The sequence below is a fragment of the Staurois parvus genome, unplaced genomic scaffold (assembly GCF_062004578.1).
Source record: "Staurois parvus isolate SC_StPar_1 unplaced genomic scaffold, SC_StPar_1.0 ptg002864l, whole genome shotgun sequence".
NCBI lineage: Eukaryota > Metazoa > Chordata > Amphibia > Anura > Ranidae > Staurois > Staurois parvus.
Window position 1 is genome coordinate 1,087,325 of NW_028320660.1, and position 12,684 is coordinate 1,100,008.

Consider the following 12,684-nt stretch of genomic DNA (forward strand, 5'->3'; position numbering starts at 1 on the left):
TACTATGTCTTATAAACTGGATGTCCAAGTTATTCAGAATGGTATTAAATGTAGAATACCATGGAATGCAGTTTTAATACAACATATGTGTGTTAATAATTAGTCTTTATAAAGAGATATCTACTTCAGCTTTTTGATCTTTGGTTGTATCATTCTATGTGATTATGAATGATTTTTATATAAGCATGAATGGTCTGTACAGCAATAAACACTTTAATGACAATTTGACTCTTGCCTGCCCTACCAAATATTAAAAAAGGTTTTGTCAATGGAGTTTGGTATTGGCGCTCGTGGACCCCTGCTCTTTGGTGGGCATACGTTTTGCCTTATTGGAATTAGAGCGTTGTCTGCTCTATTATGCCTTTTTTATTGGTGCAATTGATAGCCCCTGCGTGGGTGTGTTTTGTTGCCTCTGTTTTATACTGTTTAAAATTAATAAAAACCATTGAAATACAAAAAAGGTTTTGTCTGGAGCTTGGCTGTAAGTTCAATGCTGGGTGAGTATGCAGGGGTGTGTAGTTCGACTGCACGTAGGAAGCCCCTCTCTGTCTGCCTCCAATAATACTCTTCTAAACACATACTTCTTTGTACAGCACACATGCACTATTATATTATCCAGGATTTCAGGCAAAGGGCTCATTTCCACAGTTGCAGAAAATGCATTAATTAAGCCTTTGGGTGTCTTGCAGTGTACATTTGCACTGCATTTGGCAACCTAGAAAAAAGTAGAAAACAAGTGCATCCAGAACCGTTTTATTGGGCTATTAATAATGATGTACAGGTGTACCTCGTTTTACGAATTTAATGCGTTCTCTGGGACGTTTTGTATTGCGAAAAATTTGTAAACCGAAACGAGGTTTCCCATAGGAATGCACTAAATACCAATTAATCCGTTCCGGAGGTCAGAAAAAAGTCAAAACAAGTTTTATCTGTTCAAAACTCTTTATAAAGTGCATTTTAACCGCCTCCCACCTGCCATATAAGGAAATGACGGGCCCAAGGCGGTTCCCTCGTTTTGGGAGGACGTCACATCACGTCCTCCCACTCTAACCGTGCGTGCGCGGCTCCAGGGGCGCCTAGCGTGGCGATCGGTGGTGCGCTGTGTCCCTCGGATGCAGTGGATCACCGATCAACGGAAAGAGCCGAAGATGTTGGCTCGGTCATGTGATCAGCTGTGTCCAATCACAGCTGATCGCATATAAATAGGGAAATGCTGGTTATCGGCATTTCTCTCCTCACGAGCTGTCACACTGACAGCTCATGAGGAGAGCAGAGCCGGTAATGGGCATTTCTCAGAGGGGACATATACACTGATCATCAGGGCACTGATGGTCAGTGCCCTGATGATCAGTGTAGTTCCATCAGTGCCACCTGTCAGTGCACATCAATGCCTCATATCAGTGCCCATCTGAGCTGCCAGTCAGTGCCACTTATGAGTGCTGCCAATCAGGGCCACCTATCAGTGCCAGTCAGTGACACCTATCAGTGCCCATCAGTGCCACCTAACAGTTCCAGTCAGTGCCGCCTATCAGTGCCAGTCAGTGCCACCTATCAGTGCCACCTATCAGTGCCATATATGAGTACTGCCTTTCAGTGCCCATCAGTGATGTCTGTGAATGCCCATCAGTGATGCCTGTCAATGCCCATCAGTGCCATTTACCAGTGCCTCCTCATTAGTGCCCATCAGTGCCGCCTATCAGTGCCCATCAGTGCAGCCTCATTAGCGCACATCAGTGAAGGAGCAAAATTACTCATTTACAAAATTGTTTAACAGAAACTAAGAAAAAATTATTTTTTTCAAAATGTTCAGTTGTTTTTGGTTTGTTTATCAAAAAATAAAAAAAAAACAGTGGTGATTAAATACCACCAAAAAAAAGCTCTATCTGTCTCAAAAAAATGATAAAAATTTCATATGGGTACAGTGTTGCATGACCGCGCAATTGTCATTCAAAGTGCGACAGCGCTGAAAGCTGAAAATTGGCCTGGGCAGGAAGGGGGTGAAAGTGCCGGGTAGGCAAGTGGTTAAAAGCACTTTGACTTCTTTAAAAAATAAAAAGAAGGTTACTGCAATTTTCAAACCATTGGCTGTTTTTGCAATCTGGATTAGAACTCCATCTTTGTTTTGGATTGAGAAGGTAAAGGTTGGAACTACTGACACGTCTTTATCACTGTCCATATCCCAGGTACGGAAATTTCCACTCCCTCACAATACAGCCTGTATCATATGTCCTTTGCCTGCAATGTTAATGTCACTAAGACCTCATGAAGGCACAAAGCCATGAGCTGTAATCCAAATTAATTCTTCACATAATGACAGAGGAGACCTCTGAAAGGTTGGTTAGTAGTCAGAATCCACACCAGACTTCCATCCACTAAGACCAATGTGACATGTATTGAGGGAAAGTCATGGTGTTTCTCTAGTTTACTACTACCCTTGGCAGTGGTCCCTAGGCCAGAGTTACATTATAGTATATCACTATAGAAAATATAGAAATAGAATACAATGGAATAGCTGATGTAAATATATTTCTTAACATCATGTGTGCCAGTGCTAAATATCATTTTTGCATCTAACTTCTACATTTATTCTCTGGTTAACATCCAGATATGAATACATGTTTGGTCTCTAATTCATCACTTATGGAAAGCTAAAGTGGGCTCACGTGCAATGTGCTAATGGGCAACTTGAGCACACCTTAAGCATTGTGACAGAGTGATGAATAGTCACTCCTAGTACTTATTTTATTACTATTATTATTATACAGGATTTATATGGCACCAACAGTTTGCTCAGCTCTTTACAATATAAAGGGAGACAATACAGCAACAATACAGTTCAATACAAGAGGGAAAGGAGGGCGCTGCTCCTTGGTGCTTACTTAGCCTTCCACTGGCTAATAAAAAACAAAAACCACTCAAACCTGAAAATGTGCGGAAAATGTGCGGAAAATGTGTGTTGAAACTTGCAAAAAAAAAGATCAAAGATGCCGACCCTAAAAAATGAAGCCTTAATGATAAGCTTTTATTTCTTCAAACGTCTTCTGTATTATTATTCAGATTTTATTCTGAATGTATTATACTTCAGTTAGCACAGTTTCTCATTTCTATTACAGATAAAGCTACATTAATGCATTTCAATGAAACACAGTATTAAGTTCTCCATTTTACTGCGGTGCAGTTCATGGTAATTATCTATTACAAAGCGCTCGTGGCTTAGAGGAGTTAAAAGAAAATGTGCGGGAGTATATTTACTTTATAGAAAGCGCTTCCTGTAATGGATTAAACGTTTGTTCTTCTACCAAATATACTCTTACTGGTAATGGATATGAAACCTGATATTTTATAATACTATACTCAATGTTTAATATACGGCCTAGCTCTAGCAGGATCTCCATTTTTATGGTTTTATTTGCACTGGCTGAAATGACAGCAAATTATCTCTCAGGCTTAAAGTAGAACTAAGGGCAAAACTAATTTTGGATAAAGTAAGGGAGGGATATAACCCCTGTCATTGGGGAGATTTCCCTTCACTTCCTGTCTCATAGCCAAAAGAGGAAGTGAGATGAAATCCCCACAAAATGAGGGAAACCAACATGGAAGAAAAATATATTTGAAATATATTTTAAAGATATTCTTCTCAAATATATTGACATATATTTGAAATGCTACAATTTTGGCTGTATTCAATATATTTCAAAATATACTTCAATAAATATATATATATATATATATATATATATATATATATATATATATATACACTGTATGTTGAAATGCGTTTTAATTACAAAATATATGAAAAATATGTCTTTAAAAATACAAATCTACATTATAGGAATTCATTTACTTATATATGTAAAAACATATGTTAAAATTACTTTTTTTATATGTTAAAAAAAATCTGAGGGATATATTTTAAAGAAATATATTTTTAATAATATAAATTATGTATATGAATATATATATATATATATATATATATATATATATATATATATATATATATATGTAAAAGTATGTTAAAATTACTTTTTTATATGTTAAAAACAATCTGAAGGATATATTTAAAAAAATATATATTTTTTAAAATATATATATTTTTAATATATTCTTCAAATTTTTTTTAACATATAAAAAAGTCATTTTAACATATATTTTTACACATATTTGTACATGCATTCCAAAAATGTAGATTTGTATTTTTAAAGACATACAGTATATTTGAAATGTATATTTATGTCAATATATTTGGGAAGAATATTTGTAAAATATATTTCAAATATAGTTTTCTTCCATATAGGTGACCACCAGAACTAATGTTTTCACTGGAAAATTTCCCATCTATTAGTGTTCGGGCGACAACCCAAAATTTGGGATTTCCTTTCACCTTGAGCCCTGGTTCACACTGAGGCGGTGCGGAATTTGCGAATTCCGCACCAGAATTGCACCCTTTTCATGCGAGCCGCAGCGGGTGTGTATGTTAAGTTAACAACACCCCGGAATCGGTCCGCAAAATGCTTTGCGACATGCAGAATCGAGTCGCATGTGATCCGATTCTAGCGCGGACCCAAAAAAGGGTCCTGCACCTTTTTGGTGTGGGTGCGGTGCGATTAGAGCCATACAAAATGTATGGCTCCGATCACACTGCACACAAATCACATGTGATTTGCACAGGAATGCAGTGCGGTTCCTGTGCAAATCACATTCGATATACAGAGCTGCACGTATGTGAACCCAGGCTTAGGGTTATTTTTCCAAGACAGGTATCCACCATTTTTTAAAAACTCATTAGATCTCTTTCACATTGAAACTTGTAAAAATAAAATAGAACAAATGTCCACACATGGACAATATATTGTAGCAGAATAAATGTTTTACATTTTAAAATCACATCTGAATCAGACCGTGTAGCTACAAATGATGATTATTATTTCAGGAAGAGTTACTAATGATAGTTACTAATTTATGTATTTATTGCCCAATGGCTATGGATGTTATTTATTTTTCAGGAAACAAATACTTGCAGCCAAGGTAGTACTGGCTACATTATTATATTCATGCTCAGGAGGCTCTAGGAGTAATCTGAGATTGTGAAAAATAATAATTTGCTTGGAGCTCTCCGGAACACAAGGGACAGCCTACAGACTCTGTAGTAATTGAGCTTGGCAGGTGAAGGCTATAAGCGGCCTCTATTTACTTTCTAAGGAGAAAGGAGGTCAGTAACTTAAAAAAAAAAAAAAAGACAAATTAAGTATTTGATTTTATTTCTAACTTCAGACATATGCCTGGCTCTCTCAGACATAAACCTTTCAGCCTGGGTTCACATATATGCGGTGTGGTACATCACATGTGATTCGCACAGGAATCGCACCGCATTCCTGTGCAAATCACATGCGATTTGTGTGCAGTGCGATTGTATCTATTTGCACCGCACCCGCACTAAAAAGATGCAGGACCCTTTTTTGGGTCCGCACTAGAATCAGATCACATGAGTATTCACACCTATGCGACTCGATTCTGCACGTCGCAAAGCATTTTGCAGACCGATTCCGTGGTGTTGTTAACTTAACATACACACCTGCAGCGGTTTGCATGAACGGGGTGCGATTCTGATGCAGTGCGGAATTCGCACAGAAAACGCGAATTACGCACCGCATCAGTGTGAACCTGGGCTTAATCCAAAATCTGGGGTGAAAAACAGGCTTTGCCCCATTGTTGTCCTACCCTTATATCATGTGATACTAAACACTGCACCTGGGGCCGGGACAAAGGGTGGGCAGGAGGGGCGGCTGCCTTGGGTGCCGTGGCTTACTGTAGGGACGGGGCACCTTCCTTCTGTTACATAGCTGACAGGAGTAGTGATTTTGACAATTGAGTGACTCCTGGCCATAGGATTCCCTATGCTTGCACATCTTGAAAGGGGGGGCGCAGTTTGGCATATTTGTCCTGGGCGCTGGAGGACCTTGTCCTGGGCGCTGGAGGACCTCGTCCTGGGCGCTGGAGGACCTTGTCCTGAGCACTGGAGGACCTTGTCCTGAGCGCTGGAGGACCTTGTCCTGGGTGCTGGAGGACCTTGTCCTGGGAGCTGGAGAACCTTGTCCTGGGCGCTGGAGGACCTCATCCTGGGCGCTGGAGGACCTTGTCCTGAGCACTGGAGGACCTTGTCCTGAGCGCTGGAGGACCTTGTCCTGGGCGCTGGAGGACCTTGTCCTGGGAGCTGGAGGACCTTGTTGCAGCACCTGTCCCATGAAGCTAGTCAGACTGGTTACAACTTTATTGTACAATCTCCTTTAGATTTATTGACTGTACAGTGCAAAGACCTACATGTTTATATAGAAGTTGAATGCAATGTTCAGGAAAACTTGTTAAATCTGAAAGCCTGATGCCCAACATATGACTCATGGGTGGGGTTTCCATTTGCACCAAGTTAAATGGTCGCCCTAACTACAGGTGCAAGGTGTAACATGGTGAAAAGGTGGAGTCAGCCTTTAACCCCTTTGTGATGAACACTGTATGTGCAGTAACAAAAGGGTGGACTTTATTGCCCACAGGCCATTATTCGTTTTCTTTTTTTAGTTTTTTTTCCTCTGTTTTTGCCTGGTGATCTGGCCAGAAACATACCTCCTGTATTACAGTGCCTACACTCTGGATGAGGGAGCAACAGAGACACCTTTGGAAAGCATCAGTGTCAATCTGGGGGGAGGGTAGTTTTAAATCATTACAGGGGTGTCAAACTGGTGGCCCTCCAGCTGTTGCGAAACTACAAGTCCCATCATGCCTTTATCTTTGGGATTCATGCTTGTAACTGTCAGTCTTGCAATGCCTCATGGGACTTGTAGTTTGGCAACAACTGGAGGGCCACCAGTTTGACACCCGTGGACTAGAGGACCGTGGACTCACACTTTTTAACCAGTTACAGTAACAAGAGTTTTGTTGCTTTTGGGATAAAGGTTTTACCTAAGTGCCAGGTCACACCGGTGCGATTGCAAATTGCGAATTGAAATCGCTCCTGAAATCGACCGGCCAGGCTGCACTTCACCCTCTGAACCAGATGCCATTGGCACCTCTCCTTCGCCACATTTGACTACACTGAGCTGTGAGTTATTTCCCAATTGGAGCTCTCCCACCAGGGTGTTTGTAATGTTGGCATTCTGTTTAATAAAAATCGACCGGCCAGGCTGCACTTCACCCTCTGAACCAGATGCCATTGGCACCTCTCCTTCGCCACATTTGACTACACTGAGCTGTGAGTTATTTCCCAATTGGAGCTCTCCCACCAGGGTGTTTGTAATGTTGGCATTCTGTTTAATAAAAATTCCAAGTTTTACTACAACCGGACTGTGTATTTACCACTCGCACCAAGTGACACCTCCCCACAGGGGCCTAAGGGTTTATTATCACTTTAACCACTTCTTCTTCGCCCTATAGCAGAAATACTGCTACAGGGCGGCAGGGGTGCGCAAAATCATGTATATATACGTGATTTTGCAGTTCCAGGTAGGGGGCGTGTGCGCGCCCTACCCGCGCTGCCAATCACGGCCTTGGTTGTCAATCACCGAGTCCCGGCTGGTGATTACTCTCTGGCACCCAGTGATTGCCGAGTATCTGCAACAGGGGAGAGACCTGTATGTAAACAATACAGATCTCTCCCCTGTCAGTTCCTGCACGCTGCTTTGTATGGCTGTGCATAGCATACATACACATACTAGGGCCAATTTGGACAGGAACCGATTAACCCATCAGCATGTCTTTGGAGTGTGGGAGGAAACTGGAAGTACCCGGAAGAAACCCATGCAGGCACAGGGAGAACATGCAAACTCCAGGCAGGTGGTGCCATGGTTGGGATTCGAACCAACGACCCTAGTACTGCCAGGCAGATGTGCTAACCACTTAGCCACTGTGCTGCCCATTATTATTCCTATTATTATTCCTATTCGTTCCAATTCTGTTATTTGCCTTCTTATTACACTGTATTTCCCATATCAGGTTCTCAGATCTGCCATTCTGCCAGTGAGCAGCCCTATTCTATGCAGCAAGCAGAGCTTCGGATATCAGTACACGGTGTCCACAGACGCACAGTAACACCTATAGCTTAGCAAGCACATATAAATATTTATAAGCAGATGCATTGTTGGGTGATAAAAGGAACCAAGGTTATAAACAGGCTAGGAGAATTTACAAGGGCATCCCCATCTCTGTTATCCAGCTCGTATAACTGGCAGTTATTGTTCGCATCACAATTTTCTTTTAAAACCCTGACAAGTGGAATCTGAAAGACCTTGAAGCTTTACGGGGTCATTGAAATTTTGCTGGGAGATCAGAAAGTTGTAGATTTTTTTTCTAATGTCATTCAGATCCATACTACAGCCAAGAAGTGCAGTGCTCTTTGTAGGAGATTTCCCATTATGCTCATGGTATTAGATTACATATATCTAATATTCTCTGGGTTGAAAAAAAAATCAATAGACGTGATATGCATAGATCGTGATCTCTGCAGTATACATGACTCATTTGCTATTTGATCTAGTAGTTTGCAGATGTTCTTTCTGCAGGATGAATTGGGTGCAATGACAGGGTTCGTGCTGCCTTAGGAAAAGAAAAGCTGGGTTATTAAAATAGTCCACACTAGTCTGTCAGTCAAAGTGATATTCAGGGGCAGAGAATGTAGAATGAAGGTAAGTGACAGCTAAGAAAATGTGACTTTTGCATGTGCTTTGCAAAGTCAAATTTTAGGACTTGCTATCTGCGCTGATGGAACACATTTGAAACCAAGTGAGCCAAAGGCTGGCAATACATTATACAATTTTTTTGAGAATTTTGCTTTAGATTTACCAAAAACCATATAATATGAGGTCAAACCCAAACAACACTTTCAATTGTATCCAATTAGGCAGGCTCTACACAGTTGAAGGTAAATCTAAATAAAATTGAGCAGAAATTGGACAGAAAATTGTATAGTGTATGGCCAGCCAAAGACAGCCCATGTATCAATTGATTGACCAATTGTATACCAGCCTGTAATACCCCTTCATTACCAGGCCATTTTTTCAATGTGATGGTAGCTTGGCTGACAATCACTCTGTCATGCAGCACTGTACCCAAATTACCTTCATATCATTTTTTGAAACAGGCAGAGCTTTATTTTGGTGGGATTTTAATTTTTTACTATAAAAATGAAAAAAAGATCAAACATTTTGAAAATGAAAACCTGTTTCCCTTACTTTCTGGTAGAAATTAAAATGGCACAAATACAGTAGTACAAAAACCCCCCGAGTGACCATTTCTTGGAAAGTAGAGACCGTGATCTAATTTTTTGCCACAATTTTTGGGAAATTGAGAAACCCGCTGATATTGAGGGAGTTAAACACAAAGCTTGGTAAAGGTGCACTAGCTGCAATAATATTTAGGTTGTACACAGAGGAAGGAAGAAGTGAAGGAGTTAATGTACTGGTCACATAGAGTGGCACAGAACAAGTGTTGTGATAATTCATAAATAACAAATGTGATAAACATCAAAAATGTGCATTGAATGCTAAATGTCCAAATCTGCAAGTGCAATGCAAAATATATAATAAAGTCGTAAAGGCTGGAATAGTGATGGATAGCATGCCACTCCAAATAAAAGTTGTAGGATGGGAGTATTCCCAGAAAAACAGAAAGATCCTCTACCAGGTCCAGCTGAGCACTGGTCAAAGCTTGTAGGAAGTGTTTTCATTCTGCTCTGACTGTCGTATGAGGCTGAATAACCCCTGAACCTCTGTCTGGACAGTGCTGATTGGGTCTGTGCTGATCACATGCACCCTCCCAAAGAAAAAATAAAACTCACAAGGAATACACACTAAACTGAGGATGTGCAGAGTGACTCCTAGTGCTCTATACTATCGCAGATGGATTGAGACAGTAGAAGAAGGGGAGGATCAGAGAAGACATCATCAGTAACAGCCTTTTTACACATTACAAAGGATTAACCCCTTACATTCCACAATCAGTATAACAAGCACATTTTACTGCATATACAGACTGATTTTACTGTTGTGGGTTTAGTATCATGTTAATGCATTTCCTGCAATAACGTCCTAATAGCTGTAACTCCCCTTTACTTCTCACCTGTATCGATCCAGCGATGTGCCCGTCTGCAGCAGCGCTGGTCTCTCTCTGTCTCCTCACTGGCTCCGAGACAGCAGTAGGAACTATTGGCTTCTGCTGAAGTCAATCAAATCCTGTGAGGGGGGAGTGGGGGGCAGGGATGAGCTGTGCTGTGTGTGTGTATGGATGCAAACAGCCTGGCTCGGAAGCGAGCCCACAGGTGTGCCACCATAGGAACTGATTTCCTATAGTGGCATACAGAGAACAGGAGGATTCAAAGGCATTGGCAGAGGACCCCAAAAGAGGAGGTTCCAGACTACTCTGTGCCTGATTCATCCTGCCACATGCTATGATTCCATCTGCTGGTCCCTACTTTACTACTACTGGCCAAATTATCTACTCACTGGCCACTTTATTAGGTACACCTTGCTAATACCAGGTTGGACCCCTTTTGCCTTCAGAACTGCCTTAATTCTTCCTGGCAGATTCAACAAGGTGTTGGAAACATATTCACATGATAGCATCACGCAGTTGCTGCAGATTTGTTGGCTGCACATCCATGATGCAAATCTCCCATTTCACCACATCGCAAAGGTGCTCTATTGGATTGAGATCTGGTGACTGTGGAGGCCATTGGAGTACAGAGAACTCATTGTCATGTTCAATAAATTGTTTGACCTTTGTGACATGGTGCCTGTATGACACCCCTATATAGAATGTATGCACAACGTTCCTGCCTGTATGACACCCCTATATAGAATGTATGCACAACGTTCCTGCCTGTATGACACCCCTATATAGAATGTATGCACAACGTTCCTGCCTGTATGACACCCCTATATAGAATGTATGCACAACATTCCTGCCTGTATGACACCCCTATATAGAATGTATGCACAGCGTTCCTGCCTGTATGACACCCCTATATAGAATGTATGCACAACGTTGCTGCCGGTTTGACACCCCTATATAGAATGTATGCACAACATTCCTGCCTGTATGACACCCCTATATAGAATGTATGCACAACGTTGCTGCCTGTATGACACCCCTATATAGAATGTACGCACAACGTTGCTAGCGGTTTGACACCCCTATATAGAATGTATGCACAACATTCTTGCCTGTATGACACCCCTATATAGAATGTATGCACAACGTTGCTGCCTGTGTGACACCCCTATATAGAATGCATGCACAACGTTCCTGCCTGTATGACACCCCTATATAGAATGTATGCACAACGTTCCTGCCTGTATGACACCCCTATATAGAATGTACGCACAATGTTCCTGCCTGTATGACAACCCTATATAGAATGTATGCACAATGTTGCTGCCTGTATGACACCCCTATATAGAATGTATGCACAACGTTGCTGCCGGTTTGACACCCCTATATAGAATGTATGCACAACATTCCTGCCTGTATGACACCCCTATATAGAATGTATGCACAACGTTGCTGCCTGTATGACACCCCTATATAGAATGTACGCACAACGTTGCTAGCGGTTTGACACCCCTATATAGAATGTATGCACAACATTCTTGCCTGTATGACACCCCTATATAGAATGTATGCACAACGTTGCTGCCTGTGTGACACCCCTATATAGAATGCATGCACAACGTTCCTGCCTGTATGACACCCCTATATAGAATGTATGCACAACGTTCCTGCCTGTATGACACCCCTATATAGAATGTACGCACAATGTTCCTGCCTGTATGACAACCCTATATAGAATGTATGCACAACGTTCCTGCCTGTATGACACCCCTATATAGAATGTATGCACAATGTTGCTGCCTGTATGACACCCCTATATAGAATGTACGCACAATGTTCCTGCCTGTATGACACCCCTATATCGAATGTAAGCACAACTTTCTTGCCTGTTTGACACCCCTATATAGAATGTATACACAACATTCTTGCCTGCATGACACCCTTATATAGAATGTATGCACAACATTCTTGCCTGCATGACACCCTTATATAGAATGTATGCACAACGTTCCTGTCTGTATGACACCCCTATATTGAATGTATGCACAACATTCTTGCCTGTATGACACCCTTATATAGAATATATGCACAACGTTCCTGCCTGTATGACACCCTTATATAGAATATATGCACAACGTTCCTGCCTGTATGACACCCCTATATAGAAGGTATGCACAACGTTCCTGTCTGTATGACACCCTTATATAGAATGTAAGCACAAAATTCTTGCCTGTAGGACACCCCTATATAGAATGTATACACAACATTCTTGCCTGTAAGACACCCCTATATAAAATGTATGCACAAGGTTCTTGCCTGTATGACACCCCTATATAGAATGTATGCACAACATTCCTGTCTGTATGACACCCCTATATAGAATGTATACACAACATTCTTGCCTGTAGGACACTCCTATATAAAATGTATGCACAATGTTCTTTCCTGTATGACACCCCTATATAGAATGTATGCACAACATTCTTGCCTGTAGGACACTCCTATATAAAATGTATGCACAATGTTCTTTCCTGTATGACACCCCTATATAGAATGTATGCACAACATTCTTGCTTGTACATGTGC

The 12,684-nt window shown here is 41.2% G+C and overlaps 1 protein-coding gene across 1 annotated transcript in view; it reads right to left on the reverse strand.

Annotated features, from left to right (window-relative positions):
* Window positions 1-12,684, reverse strand: part of SCG3 (secretogranin III) — a 67,868-nt gene that overhangs the window by 19,414 nt on the left and 35,770 nt on the right. The window lies entirely within an intron of this gene.